Raw genomic sequence first — 14,762 nt, forward strand, 5'->3', positions numbered from 1 at the left:
GCGGTGACAGACTTTTATAAAGGGGTAAATAAATTAAATCTTATTAAATTGGGCCCAGAGGTGAGGTCTTAATGAGCTGTCCGTTGTACGCAAAGCGTATAGGGACTGCATAAAAAGTTAATTTAAACTGGCCCATTTAAAACTTCACACCCCAACTAATGCGGGGGCAGAGCAGTCGGCATAAATTAGTTTTGAATAAGATTGTTCGAAAGAGCAATAAAGGTGAGTTACGTTGCGAACAATTAAAATGAACATAAATAATAAATTAGTTATTTTATTAAATATGGTTTAGGAAGGTATATAGGGTATATAGGGATATTCAAATGTTGAAGTACGTAATATGTATAGTGTAATATATATATATAATATTATAATCAGTAGTAAGTACATTAGCTCAAGCAAGTACGCAATCTTATAGCAAGCGCAAATAAAAGCTTTTGCTAATGATTACTTACTACACCTCTAGAGTATAAGCGTTAATGGTTTCACTTTGTAGAGACCAAGTAATTCTTCTTGTACCTACCTAATTAATAATTGCTGATTGCAATATTTATTGCTTGTGAATATTGTATTGTTATCGGTGGTGTATTATTTATAAGCACACCATCACGCACACAGCTTTAACCTTGACTTAATACACGTCTTGTGCAGCGCCGGCTCAACGAAACTTGGCGCCCTAGGCAAAACATTGGAACGACGCCCATAAAAAACACAACAAAAAAAATACTAGGTACACCGATTAAAGAGTGACAAAACAAAACTCCGCAGAAACAAAACTGCGAATTCTGTACTTTTGAATAACCCGGAAATAGCATATTCAAAGATCAAAAAACATTTTTACTAGGTACTGGCATGGGTTCAGGTAATTAAAGCAAAGCAGATTATAAGTGTATTTTTTAATCAAATAATTAGAGCATAGTCTTATGACACGATTCTGTTGCTAGGCTGTAGACATTAATTTATGAAAAATGAATTTTTCTTGCCTTCATTCTTGCAAATGTAGAAACCATTTCTTTTAAATCAATTGTTTCAGCAATTTCTTGCTCTATAGATAGAGTCGATAACCCCACAAGCCTTTCTTGAGTCATTGTGGACCGTAGATATGTTTTAATCAGTTTAAGTTTAGAAAAACTGCGCTCTCCACTGGCCACAGACACGGGAAGTGTGAGCAATACCCTTATTGCTGTTACTAAATTAGGTACGCTATCTAGAAGCCCATTTGCACAAATATAATTTAAAACGTCTTGTGGCGCAGTGTTATTTGGTACTCTTCTTGCAATAGCTTGTAATTCACTGCATAACTCAGTTGCATCAACATCCTTAGAGTTTCCATCACTAAGAGATTCTTCCAACTTTATGCAGTGTTCCAGAACAACTTTGGAAGTTTTATTTTGCATCTCATGAACGTTGTAGAGAAATCCAAACACATGACTAATATTTTTAGCTGATTAAATCTCTCATCAACTGAATTTACTGCGGTATCTAGCACAGCAAAATAAAAATTTATTTTGAACTGGTCTTTCGCATCACATATTGGCTCATCTTCCGCTTCATAGCTTAACTGTCTTTTTTCTTTTTTTCTTAGGCGCACTGGCTTCGTTTCTGATGCGAATGATGCTTCAATATTCATTTCTTCTGATATTTCTTTAGCTTCTACTAGCATTTTTTCTAATCCCAAATCACTTCTGCAGCTTTCAAGAAATGTTTTCGTTTTTAGAAGAGCATTTGTAACGGTATTGAGGTTAGATTCCTGGGATTGAAGAACTTTGCTAGTCAAATTAATTTCGAACAAAATATTATACCACACGACAAGTGAAGCAACAAACTTAAAATCCGCAATTTTGTTAGCAATAGACTGAGCCTCAATTCGAGTTTGATTTCCAGATGCACCAATCAGAGTATGATCTTCATAAATGTCCACAAGTGCATCATGCACATCAGCTAATTGGTAACGTAATGGACGCAATGCATCAATCCTACTTTCCCATCTTGTATCGCTCAATGGTTTCAGTGTCAAACTAGGCACATGACGCAATAGGACTTCCCAACGATGGGTTGAGGCAGAGAAATATACATATATTTTTTCGACCAAGTTGAAAAAGGATGTCGCTGCCAGACAACATTTTGCAGCATCATTCACAACAAGATTTAGCGTGTGTGAACTGCAGTGTACAAAAAAAGCACGTGGATTTATATCTAAAATCCTTTTTTGAACACCACTGTGCTTACCTTCATGTTACTTCCGTTGTCATACCCTTGCCCACGTAAATTTTCTAATGAGAGAGACATCTCATTTAACTGATCAAGAATTTTTTTCAGTTAAGCCAGCACCGGTGGTGTCTGCAAGAGGGACAAATCCTAAAAATATTCTTTGATTTCACATTTACGTTCATCAGTAATCAATTTGACAATTCGAACGATGATGGTCATTTGTTCAACATGACTAACGTCAGGTGTACAATCTAGAATTATTGAATAATATTTAGCTGAGTTAATATACGCCAGTATTTTCTCCTGGACAGCTTTAGCCAAAACACTGATCAGTTCATTTTGGATATTTTTTCCGAGGTAATGAACATGAATATCTTTGTTACTCGCTTTTCTAAGATGTTCATTCATTATAGGATCAAATAAAGCTAGATATTCAACCATTTTCAAAAAATTCCATTGCCAGGGAGTAAATAGTTCATCATGCGTTCCACGAAAAGGTAAGTTTTGGCTTCCTAGAACTCTCACTAAAGCAATCAACCTTTCGAGAACCTGTTGCCAGTATTTTTCCTCGTCCCTTATCAAACGTAAATTTTCCTCATCGATTGTTTTATTAGTCCTCAACCGAAGCTCTAACTCTTTCCACTGTTGGTAGTTTGCTAAATGGCTACTACTTTTCTCGTGATTTGATAATATATATGAAATATTCTTCCAGTCATTCGCACCTTTGTTGCATAGAGCGGATTTTTCATCTGTAGAAAATAGCTTACAACAGAAACAGAACACAGAATCCTTTGAAGCTGAATATTGCAGCCATGAACGAGGCACACGTTCACCATTGACTAGTTTTCTCTTATAATACACTGTAGAAATTTTCTTCGCTGGTTATCTAATGGGAACTCGATATTTTTCACTTGATCTGGCCCGTGTTTGACGAGGATTTGCCGCAGATGATCAGTAGAGACATCCCATGTTGCAGGGTCACTGAAGTTTAAAATGAGACAACTTTCTGTGGGAGGATTATTAGTGTCTTCTCCCATATCATCATTTGTACTTTTGCATGGTTGTGGTTGTTTGGTTATTTCACGCTGTTGTGGAGTATTTTCTTTTGCTGAAAATAAAGCGGGACCTTCTGTAGTACAGCTTCCTGTGGTGGGATTGGTTATGTCTTCTTTCATATCATCATTTGTATTGCTGCCTGATGGTTGCGGTTCTTGAAGATTTGGACGAAGATACTTCTTGAACGAGTCTGCTTGCTTTGCTAACGATAATTGTTTCTCTAATTTTCTCTTACGAAATTGTGCTCCAGACATTTTTTTTTTGTCATCTGCCATGTCTCAAGAAATGACTGGAACAGAAAAAAAAGACATTTGTGTAATATCAGTTTCAACAATTATCCGTTATACCGGATACATCTAGGCGCCATGAGCGCAAAGGCCGAGGTGTCCCGCCTACGCGTTATTCACCGTAGCGCGTATCCGAAATGCGCCGGCCATAACCAATCTGTGATTGGCTGAGAGATTGACGTAAGAGTAATGGAGAGTTTTGAAGTACCTACAGTTATGTTACTTGTGTTAAGCGAAAAATAAAAAATTTTACCGTGATACAAAAGCGCATTTAATTAAAAACCCACCCCGACTACACCGTCCGTTTCATTTAAGCACTGCACTTTTTGGAAGTGGTACGTGTGATAACGTGTGTAACCCATCTAAGTAGGTTCAATTTAAACTCTCTCCACTCAAGATGTAGGATCTAAAGATTTCATAATACTCGCTAAGCGAATACATCTTTCAGATGTCATTACACTCGAAAAATGCATGCCTACTGTATGGACATTAGACATAAATTATATTAATAAAAACTTAATTATTATTCTAAATAAAATAATACCTTCACGAATTACTTACTTGTAGCCTGTAGGTGATTGCAATTATTATTATTCACAATGAGAGTCCGAGGAATTCACTTAGCGCATAGAGTTGACGGAGAACACATGAGATAGTTAAGAGTGCGCGGGCGGCGCGGCGGCGACTGGCGCCTGGCGGCGATGGCATGCGTGGGGTGCGGCGGGGAACGGGACGGCGGCGGCGCGCTCCGCGAGTTGCGATGCGCGTCGCGCCGCACGTCTGTCGCGCGTACGTACGATTGATTGAACCATTTTTGATCGATCCGCGTGCTCAGTGGTGATGCCGCTCGCATTGCTATGCCGCCCCCCAAATACGAGCGCCCTAGGCAGTTGCCTAGTTTGCCTATAAGGGCGGGCCGGCCCTGGTCTTGTGCCGTGGAGCTAGCAGTGACTTTCGGTAGCTAAGCCCGGAATCGTATATTCGAGGACCATATACTAGGATGTATTTACAACTATTTCTATTAGCAGATTATCAAGTTGAATTAAATACATGATATTATCGTAGAGTTTATAGTTTATGTAACATGGCCTAAGTCATGTATACTCTGATTCGAACAACTTGAAGTACATAATAATTATAATTCTTCTATGGAAATAACAAACGTTCTGGAAAATATCGTAAAAACAACTGCACGTTAAGATTCCATCAGATTTCTGTTTATATTCTACATTACGCAAGACTCGCTGTGCGCCTCCCAACATCAATATTTTATGGCTGATGATAGTTTTTTTATTTTTGTTTTAATGTATAAAATTTTTAAGTAGATAGTACTGCGGAATTTCGGTGGTTTTATAATTTTAAGTACTTATTTGCAGTCTGTAAGCTTTCATGGCATTCAAATAACAAACGAGTATGTATAGTTATTTCCATAAAACTTCATTTTTGTTTGATATAAGTAATATAAATGGACCTACTTACGCAAAAGGGAATCAACCCACACAATGATAGTTTTGAGAAAAAGCTGTTTTTGTCCAATTTTTGTATACAAGACAATTGTTTGTTATTTTGGACGAAAAATATTTACAATATTGTAAAAATACTTTATTCTATCTATACAAATATAATATTGATGAAAATCATTTAACATAATTAAGGAATTTAAAAATAACTCAATGGTTCCTTTTAGCAAAACTATTTCTGTGTGGATTGATCTCTTGTTAATTTTTTATCTTGGAATAATTCTATAATAAAAATATAAAATGTCATATTTATTTAATATATTTTACTGAAAAAAATATTTTTATTTATTTCCACATACAACTATTTTACAGGTAATACCCAATACAATAGCGTAGTACAATAGTTATGTAAAATAAAAATTCTTATATTAAAATGTTTTGTGGAATATCAAAAATTACTTAATCTAAATATTATTCTACTTCAAAATCAGACTGACCCGAAAAACCTTCCAGATCGTCTTCTATATTTGCATTTCCGTCAAGCTTGACGTAAAAATCATGTGAGTCTTATGGGATGGTTCTTTGTAAAAACAAAACAATTTCGTAGATTTTTTAGATTTTCCGGTTACCATGGGGCTTGGATCTTGTTAGTTTATTGAACAACTAGTGTTATGTGGGTTGGTAAACTTGTGTTGAAAACGGTTTGTTCAGTAAAAATTGTCATATCATTTTGATCTTTACAGAGAGGATAGAAGGTACATTTTGAAAGCTCTCTACATACTTAACTCGATTTTGGCACATGTGTGTATTGGTTCCTGTTTGCATAAGTAGGTCCAAATGTGTTATGTTAGGCGAAAACTAAAGCTCTAAACATTAGGTAAAATAAAGTCTACTCAACTTCACTTCTTTAAAAGAAATTTAAATTACACTGCGTCTTTACTAATGCTACAACATAAGTACCTACATAATATCTTTGACATTGTATTATAGGTAGGTAAGTTTATTGTTTTTTGCCTTTGTATATTTTCATAAGATTTTGCTCAAGATTTCTATTTCTGCCACACCCCAGGTTTCCCAAACAAACAAAAAACAATGAAGGAATATTATGCTAGATCACTACATAGGTACCTGTTTTTTTTATCCAGTGAGTTATTTTTGTTTCCATACAATTTTAATTTTGAATGTTATTACCCTAGCCCTTGATCAAATTTTCATTTGTTCCCTTTACTCATTGTTTTTAGGAATAAACTATATTTCTTTATGTTAGAAGAAAAATACTTAAATATTGATAAAATACATATGTACTTACGTTATTATAATAACACGGGCCATGTTGAGCACTCACCTCCCTAACATGGCCCACCATCCATGTTTTGAAACATTTGTTTTTTTTTTAATTATTAAATATATTGCAATTTTATCAAATGTTTTTTTTTATATATTGCTCATGCAAATGTGGGGCCATCAATGGTTCCATCACCTTATGATGCAAATAAACCAATGTGTTATTTCATGACTTCCTCACACTTCCTTACATTTTATTTAAATTTGATTTTAGGACAAAGGAAATAAAATTATAAAGCCCATTTAACTGATGGTGTTTTATGCACTCTATCGAACTTAAATAAATATAATATAGCTTATTTCTATGCACCGGCAGTATATCTCTTTTAAATATAAATTATATCTTTCGTCTAAAAGTCAAACCAATAATGTGAAGGTCATGATTGTTGGGAAATGGAAACAAACTACCACACCTGAATATTAACTTCAAAGGCATTTAATAATGAATCATCTCCCCCACCAGTAACGAGGTTATGTTGTATAATATGTCATACGTATTATCCATGTTCATAATATATTATTTATTTAATAAACGTTCTATTGCTTCATAATATAAACATAAGGCACCTAATATACGTACATATTTTTGTACGTATACGTATAAATGGCTAATTGTAAATTTTAACCTTCGCAACATAATAATGTTGACTAAGTAAGAATCCCAGGCTCTCTGGCAGAGTGGAATATATCTATTCCAATAGTCCACCTGTAACAAGGTGTGGCTGGTGTTCTGATATTTTATCTACAACCCATTCTTACATATTTTTTTTTAACCTGACATTACCTATGTTATTCGGGCAAAGGCCGGCTTATACAAACGCACCGGTTTTTGAAAAATTAAGAGGAAGCGGCCACATGCTTCGGAAAGAGTTAGGACTTATAGTGGATTAAGCGGCACACAAATTCTCTTTATACACAATAGAAGAAGCTATACTTATTATATCGTTTGTGCAAGGTAAGGTTGGGGCAACTGAGGATTATATAACTATTTACGTTCTGTCTTGACTATACGTAGATAGGTTCTATATACCAAATCATCTCTATAGACTAGATAGATAGAATAGACTCTACAATATTTGATCAGCTTTTTAAAGATGGACAAGTATTATTAAATCATTTTATCACCCCGGTATACTTTCCAATAAAAATATGCGTTATTTATATGCATACATAAGGTCAGTCGGGGAAAGTGCGCCATACAATTTTCATAGCTGGATTCAACGCAAAATAATTTCTTTTTGTGCTGACTTAAGAATGTAATTTTATTAATTTAAGAATATTTGGTATTTTGTGATAACGACCTATAGCCTTTCAAGGAAATAAGACAATAAATTAATAATATTTTGCTCAAAGTAAAAAAAAATGGGAGTAGGCGCACTTGCCTCCGGAAATGGGGCAAGTGCACCTGTGTAAAAAAACGCCAATATAACCAAAAAAACACTCATTTTAGTCCATTGAAAAATACGTTTTACCCGCATTGCTCTTGGATATTTTTTAATCATTCAACATTATAACAAACTATGGCTGTCAAATCAAATTCGAGGCAAGTGCGCCATATATTTGTAAATCAGGGCTTCAAAACATTTTACACATTTTATTTGCTATATTTAGGTATTGATATTAGAGTTTTATATGTGGATATGTTGTAATAAAAAATGGTAGTTTTAATACGAAATCCATTTTATTTCTAAAAACTAAAAAAAAACATACAAAAATGTAGGAATCAACAATTTTGAATGCGTTATAACTCAATTACTTTGAATATGATCTTATGACATTTGATATGTTTTAGCTGCATTATACCCAAAAAACGTGCCTGATCGAACAGTTGCAACCTCTTCACGTAAAGTTGCCCTAGACCAAGGTATTTCAGTTTTTTTTGTAATAACGAACCATCTAAAACAAACTAATACGCCCTTTTATTTAAATCGGCTTAAAACAAAATACCTTGAGTAGAAAAAATTATGCTAAGTATAACATTTTAATAATAATAATTCATATTAGTTAAACATATTCTCATAAAAGGTTGGTAATATATGGTTCAGGGGCAAGTGCACCATACGACTAGTAACTGTGGCGCACTTGCCCTACTCGATAATTTTGAGGTAAATTTTTTCGCATTGCTAAAAATCCTTTATTTTAGTATATATAAATAAAATTCAGGCAGGAAGTTAAAATAAAAGGTTTAAACTATGTACTCACCATACTGGCTTACAGAAATATGTTAAATATCTTGAAATATTTGATGTCATCTTTCACGGGGTCGTCTCTGTTTACAGGTCTAAATGACACTTAAAACAAAATGGCGAATGAATCGTGTTAAAATGAACAGAGCCAATTATGTTTTTTAGTGGAACTTTATTTCAGTTAGTAGCATAGATATAAGATTGCGGTAATTGTATAACATCAATAGTTTTCGATTTTTTTAGGGCAGGTGCACTTACCCCGCCGGCGCAGACCACCCTGACCACCACCACCCACCCTGACCTTAATACAGCCCCGGATCTTGGGGGGCAAGCCAGGGCCCGTGCCCCGGGCGGCGAAGTTAGAGAGCGGCAAATTCAAACTTGACACACGAATACACATCTCATCATTAACGCAACCTTGACTACTGAGACTTCCAGTACATTACACACATAAATTATTCTCCCCGAAGCGCGATATGATGATGATGATGATGACAAAAGTAAAAATATAGGTGGTCGGGGGCGGCATTACGCAGATTTTGCCCCGCCTTTAAAAAATTTAAGATCCGGGGCTGCCTTAATATATGTTATTCTGGAAAGATTCCTTGTGGTTGGGAGCTTACAGTCGCACCCTCTGAGAATTGGTACTCTGAGCGATCTCGTGTGGAGGTGAATACATAGCCACAAAGCGGTGATCCTTGAGTCATCCGGTTGGAGGTGACTAGCAATCGCCCGGTACTTCCGTCGTAGAGTGGGGGAGGATCCGATGTGCATAAATTTATACTTAATCAATTTATTTCACTTCCATAAATAACGAATTACAGATATTTCTATTACTATTAAGTACAATGCAGTCAATAATTAGTTTAAATCTACTTACCAACTTACGATCATTGATAATACTGACTTGATAAATGATAATCGTTTTAGCATTAAACATTATTATGCTGTATACATTAATAAACTGTTCTTTATTAAATGCTAAATTTATTTAGATACATACATATTTGCGAGTCATTAAAAATTTATACACGATAATGTACGATAATATATAATCAGCCATCCCAAACTACAAAATGTTTTTGAAATGGTAGCCCATGTGATGCGTTAATAAAAAAAATCTTGATTTTCACGTTTTTCATGCGCATATTTTTCATTTGAATATTTGTTTAGGTTACTTATCAACAGATGGATATAGAAAAATCCGATATACCAGTGTAGTATAGACATAGTCTTAAATAAACTTAGCGATGAAGCTCCATTGCGTAACCCTGTGTACTTTCCTATAATGAATTGAATGTAGGCGTGTTCATCTCAAAAACGATTCACATGAAGGCCGCTGGGCAACAGCACTAACAGAAACTAATATTGATTCTGCACCACAACAACAATTGATTAAAAAATTATATATCAGTAAATTATATCAACACTGAACTTAGGCGTGAAAGAAGTGAAAATATTTTGTACGACGTCCCTACACCTGAAGCCTTTGTTCGAGATACTTACTGTGTGGTTGCTAGGAAGATAAAAAGCGAACGACGTAGAATAATCATAATAAGTATATCGCAACTAAAGCTGATGGAAGCCAGTCGTACAGTTATAAACTTGGATGAAAGGGGCAATCCGTGGAGCAGGTCTCTTTTGCCAATGAAAGTCTAGTCAGGTTAAGGTAATTATGATATAGGTACCTAACTTATTTTAATGCAAGACAATTTACATTCATTTAAGTTGAAAATCAAAGGATAATCTTGCTCATTAGTAGGTAAGTTCTTTAAAAAACATAAAAAGCCTCGTCGCTGCAAAAAAGACAATAATTGGGAAGGTCAACAAATTTTAAGCAGGTGGGCGACAAATTACGCACTGTTTTACTGAAACATAATATTATATCTGGTCACGACAATTTCAAGTAGTTATATTTTAGTAAATCTAACGATTGAGAAGTTAAGTGTGTCAGTCAGTTGTAGTAGCTAAGGCACGATGTCATCCGTGATCCGGGTCACTTGTCCACTGAGGCTGACCACTGACGGAATGTCGCCTTTCTACGCGCAAATTACGACAATAGTTCTATTTCTTTGAGTTCTCTAATCAATACAAAAATTAAAGTGTTTTCACTACTTCGTACAAAGGTCAAATCAATTATTTTAGGTCTATCAAGTTTATAGACACACCCAGACTAGTTTTTTTAATACCTACACGGACATGACCGCACTAATAGACAATTTTATCTTCAAATATATGCTGTGCAATGCAGTTATAAAATAAAATATAAAATGTTGTAGGCACGAAGGTGAGCTGCGTTTTAAAGTTCACGACCTTCCATAATCCGAATTAGTCACGATGTTTGCGACGTAAAATTTTAAAACCCACTGAAATATGATGCGCTTCTTGTACGTTAGACATAGTATGAAATCGAAGTACACCAGTTGTTATTCAGTACGACTCACTGAGAACTAGGTGAGCTTAGAGTGGATGGATGTGTAATGGAGAATCATAAGCGGTTAATATTTCAAAACAGACGGTCAAGAACCGCGTCTAAAGATCAGGTTTCACTCGTTATCGTCGCTAACATTATAACAATTACAAATCTATTTGATTAAAAAAACTTGTGAGAATCTTGTCTTTTATATGAGAGTTGTGAAGAGAAAACTTATTCACTTAAGTTTAATTATATTATTATTTTTAAAAACCATAACTTGAGAAAAACGCCCTTATAAGTTTACATATTTTGAGCATTTGACAAAATAGAAATTTTCACATCAATACAACTTTCTGTTTTAATAGCCACTTTTTTTAATTGACTACTAGGTAGTTTGTGTATAATGCCATATTTGTAATTACTAATGTAGCGTAAAAGTTTAAAATGTAATGCTAATTGCTGACCTCATTCGATCTTGCGGTTTTTTATCGACGTCACATGAGAGATATCTTAGAATCGTCAAGAAACTTACGAAATATGTAGAGGTTGTTCAAAGAACATAAGTTTTTTTTTATAGATGTTAAAACAGTATATCAGGGATGGTTATCGATAGTACGGATATTGCACATTACACTAGCAGATTTTTAGGCAAACATTACCTAGTAACTGAAAATGAGCACGTACTGAATGAAAGTGAGTTCGTTCGCATTGTTAAAGCAAGAGATCTTAATAGACAGCAGCGGAAAGCCTGTGGCGTGCACGGAGAACCATTCGAATCTGCTTTGTTATTGCAGCGTAGAGCAAAAACGTGAGGCTAAGGCGGGCGGGATGTAGGTCGCGACAAGTGCACGCAGCATGCTTCGCGCATTCCCTGCGCGTTGCCACAACAAGTACCACGTACGTTTACAAAATAAGAAATGTTTATTCAACTAATATTTGACCATAACATAATATGATTAATGATAGCTATTATAATAAATAAAAATAATATACTAATTGTACTTAAGTAAACAACAAAAGGTTCCCATCAAGTACAATAATTAACGTGATTAGGAAGATAAGTACTTAATTGAAACATTGAATAGCTCTTCTAATAATCAATAGCTAGTCGGAATCAACCAAGCGACTTAACTGTAGGTATAGCAGTTCTGTTTATAAGTTTACTTTTATGGTTGTTTGTAAAGAATGTTTACTTCCTAAACTGAACAAAATCAGAAGTAAGAGTAGAAACTCTTTTAGTATTTGTTCCTATATAATATACCTACATTATCATAATAAATTGTTTGAAAACAATAAAATAATATATCAAGGCTTATACTTACATACCATGCAAGGTAAGTCTCTATTTCATTACAATCCTTTTTATAAGTTCATATTATTTCAGTTTTTGTAATTTCACTATTACTTTTAAAAATAAATAAATACAATATTTACATACTTTTGATTTCCGCTAAATGCCTTTTTATGATGTAAAAGGTGAAGGTATAAAGAGCGCAATACCAACCACATAAAAAAAATTAGAGAAATTCCTTTTCTTGTTGTAACAGGTGAAAGCTCAGTGGAGGGTTTTAGTGTTTTTTATACCCGACATAAATTATGCCGGTTAATATCACATCTGCCAGGTTAAAGTAATTTATTCCAAATTTGCCACATTTACGTAAAACTAAAAATTGATAATCTATACTATTATATAAAGCTGAAGATTTTGTTTGTTTGTTTGTTTGTTTGTTTGTTTGTTTGTTTGACGCGCTAATCTCAGGAACTACCGGTCCAAACCGAAAAATTCTTTTTACGTTGGATAGCCCTTTGTTCGTGGAGTGCTATAGGCTATATATCATCACGCTATACCCAATAGGAGCGGGGCAGTAATGGCTAATCTCAGGAACTACCGGTCCAAACTGAAAAATTATTTTTGCGTTGGATAGCCCTTTGTTCGTGGAGTGCTATAGGCTATATATCATCACGCTATACCCAATAGGAGCGGGGCAGTAATGGCTAATCTCAGGAACTACCGGTCCAAACTGAAAAATTATTTTTGCGTTGGATAGCCCTTTGTTCGTGAAGTGCTATAGACTATATATCATCACGCTATACCCAATAGGAGCGGAGCAGTAATGGCTAATCTCAGGAACTACCGGTCCAAATTGAAAAAATCTTTTTGCGTTGGGTAGCTCTTTGTTCGTGAAATGCTATAGAGTATATATCATCACGCTATACCTAATAGGAGCGGAGCAGTAATGGCTAATCTCAGGAACTACCGGTCCAAACTGAATAATTCTTTTTGCGTTGGATAGCCCTTTATTCGTGGAGTGCTATAGGCTATATATCATCACGCTATACCCAATAGGAGCGGAGCAGTAATGGATAATCTCAGGAACTACCGGTCCAAACTGAAAAATTATTTTTGCGTTGGATAGCTCTTTGTTCGTGAAGTGTTATAGGGTATATATCATCACGCTATACCCAATAAGAGCGGAGCAGTAATGGCTAATCTCAGGAACTACCGGTCCAAACTGAAAAATTCTTTTTGCGTTGGATAGCCCTTTGTTCGTGGAGTGCTATAGGCTATATATCATCACGCTATGACCAATAGGAGCGGAGCAGTAAAGAAACATGTTGCATATACGGGAAAAATTATTAGTTTTGAGAGCTTGCGTTGCCTGCGCTGCGTAAACGGTTAAAGTTATGCAACAATGATGTATGACGGGATCGTTCCTCTTAAAAAGTTCTAAAAAATATATTATAAAACAAAGTCCCCCGCTGCATCTGTCTGCCTGAACGTGTTAAACTCAAAAACTACCCAACATATTAAGATGAAATTTGGTATGGAGACAGTTTGAGACCCTGGGAAGAACTTAGGCTCCCGGGAAACTATTACTTTTATAACGGAAAACTTTAGCCTGAAAAACTTTATAACGCGGGCGGAGCCGCGGGCAATTTGATCATAAAATTTTATTTGTAAATATAAGTAAATGTAAAATAACTAAAGACATTAAACAATGAAATAGTAAATAACGAATTACATAGTTATAAATTACATGTTGAGCTTTACTGATTACCTACCCTGTAGTTGAATTTTATTCTTGATTATTATTAGCGTATTTCATGTATAACTTTGGTGTTTTTAAGAGTAGAAAAATATAATGAGAAAGCTTCGAACTGCTAAGCTATCGGGAGTTACACGTGTTATTGTGAGTCAACCATAAAAGATAGACATATACTGTCGTGGGATATTTTTGACATAATTTTAAGGAGAACATTTCCGTCATACATGATTTCTGTGTAGCTTTAACCATTAAGGTTGCACACGCGACGGAAGCTTAAAAAATGGAGTAACTTCTCCCGTTTTCCCAACATTTCCCTTCACTCCTCTGCTCCTATTAATTGTAGCGTGATGAAAAGTAACCAGCACAGGAGTATGACAAACAATTGTACCAAGTTTCGTTAAAATCCGTCGAGTAGTTTTTGTTTCTATAACGGTTATACAGACAGACAGACAAAAATTTTACTAATTGCATTTTTGGCATCAGTATCGATCCCTAATCACCCCCTGATAGTTACTTTGGAAATATATTTCATGTACAGAATTGACCTCTCTACAGATTTATTATAAGTATAGAATAGATATTATGATTGAAAGATTATACACCTACGATAATTGATGAATGTTTGATTATAATTAGTATTTTCTTCATAGGATATAAAAAATATATATTATTTAAAACAATTTGAAGGATGCCGTTTTTCAATAGTTTCATGGAATAAAAGATCTTGTTAGGGACTCGATCCAACGCTCGCTCGG

At 34.8% G+C, this 14,762-nt stretch overlaps 1 protein-coding gene and 1 long non-coding RNA gene across 2 annotated transcripts in view; one reads left to right on the forward strand and one right to left on the reverse strand.

The window, feature by feature from the left end:
- LOC115443148 (atrial natriuretic peptide-converting enzyme) overlaps positions 1–14,762 on the forward strand; it is a 30,038-nt gene that overhangs the window by 1,170 nt on the left and 14,106 nt on the right. The window lies entirely within an intron of this gene.
- On the reverse strand, positions 3,307–4,497 carry LOC119189535. The gene is made up of 2 exons (XR_005112455.1): positions 4,116–4,497; positions 3,307–3,556 (listed from the first exon to the last, which is right to left on the reverse strand). It is a non-coding gene; the product is annotated as an uncharacterized LOC119189535 (long non-coding RNA).

This window comes from Manduca sexta, chromosome 17 (genome assembly GCF_014839805.1).
Source record: "Manduca sexta isolate Smith_Timp_Sample1 chromosome 17, JHU_Msex_v1.0, whole genome shotgun sequence".
Lineage (NCBI taxonomy): Eukaryota > Metazoa > Arthropoda > Insecta > Lepidoptera > Sphingidae > Manduca > Manduca sexta.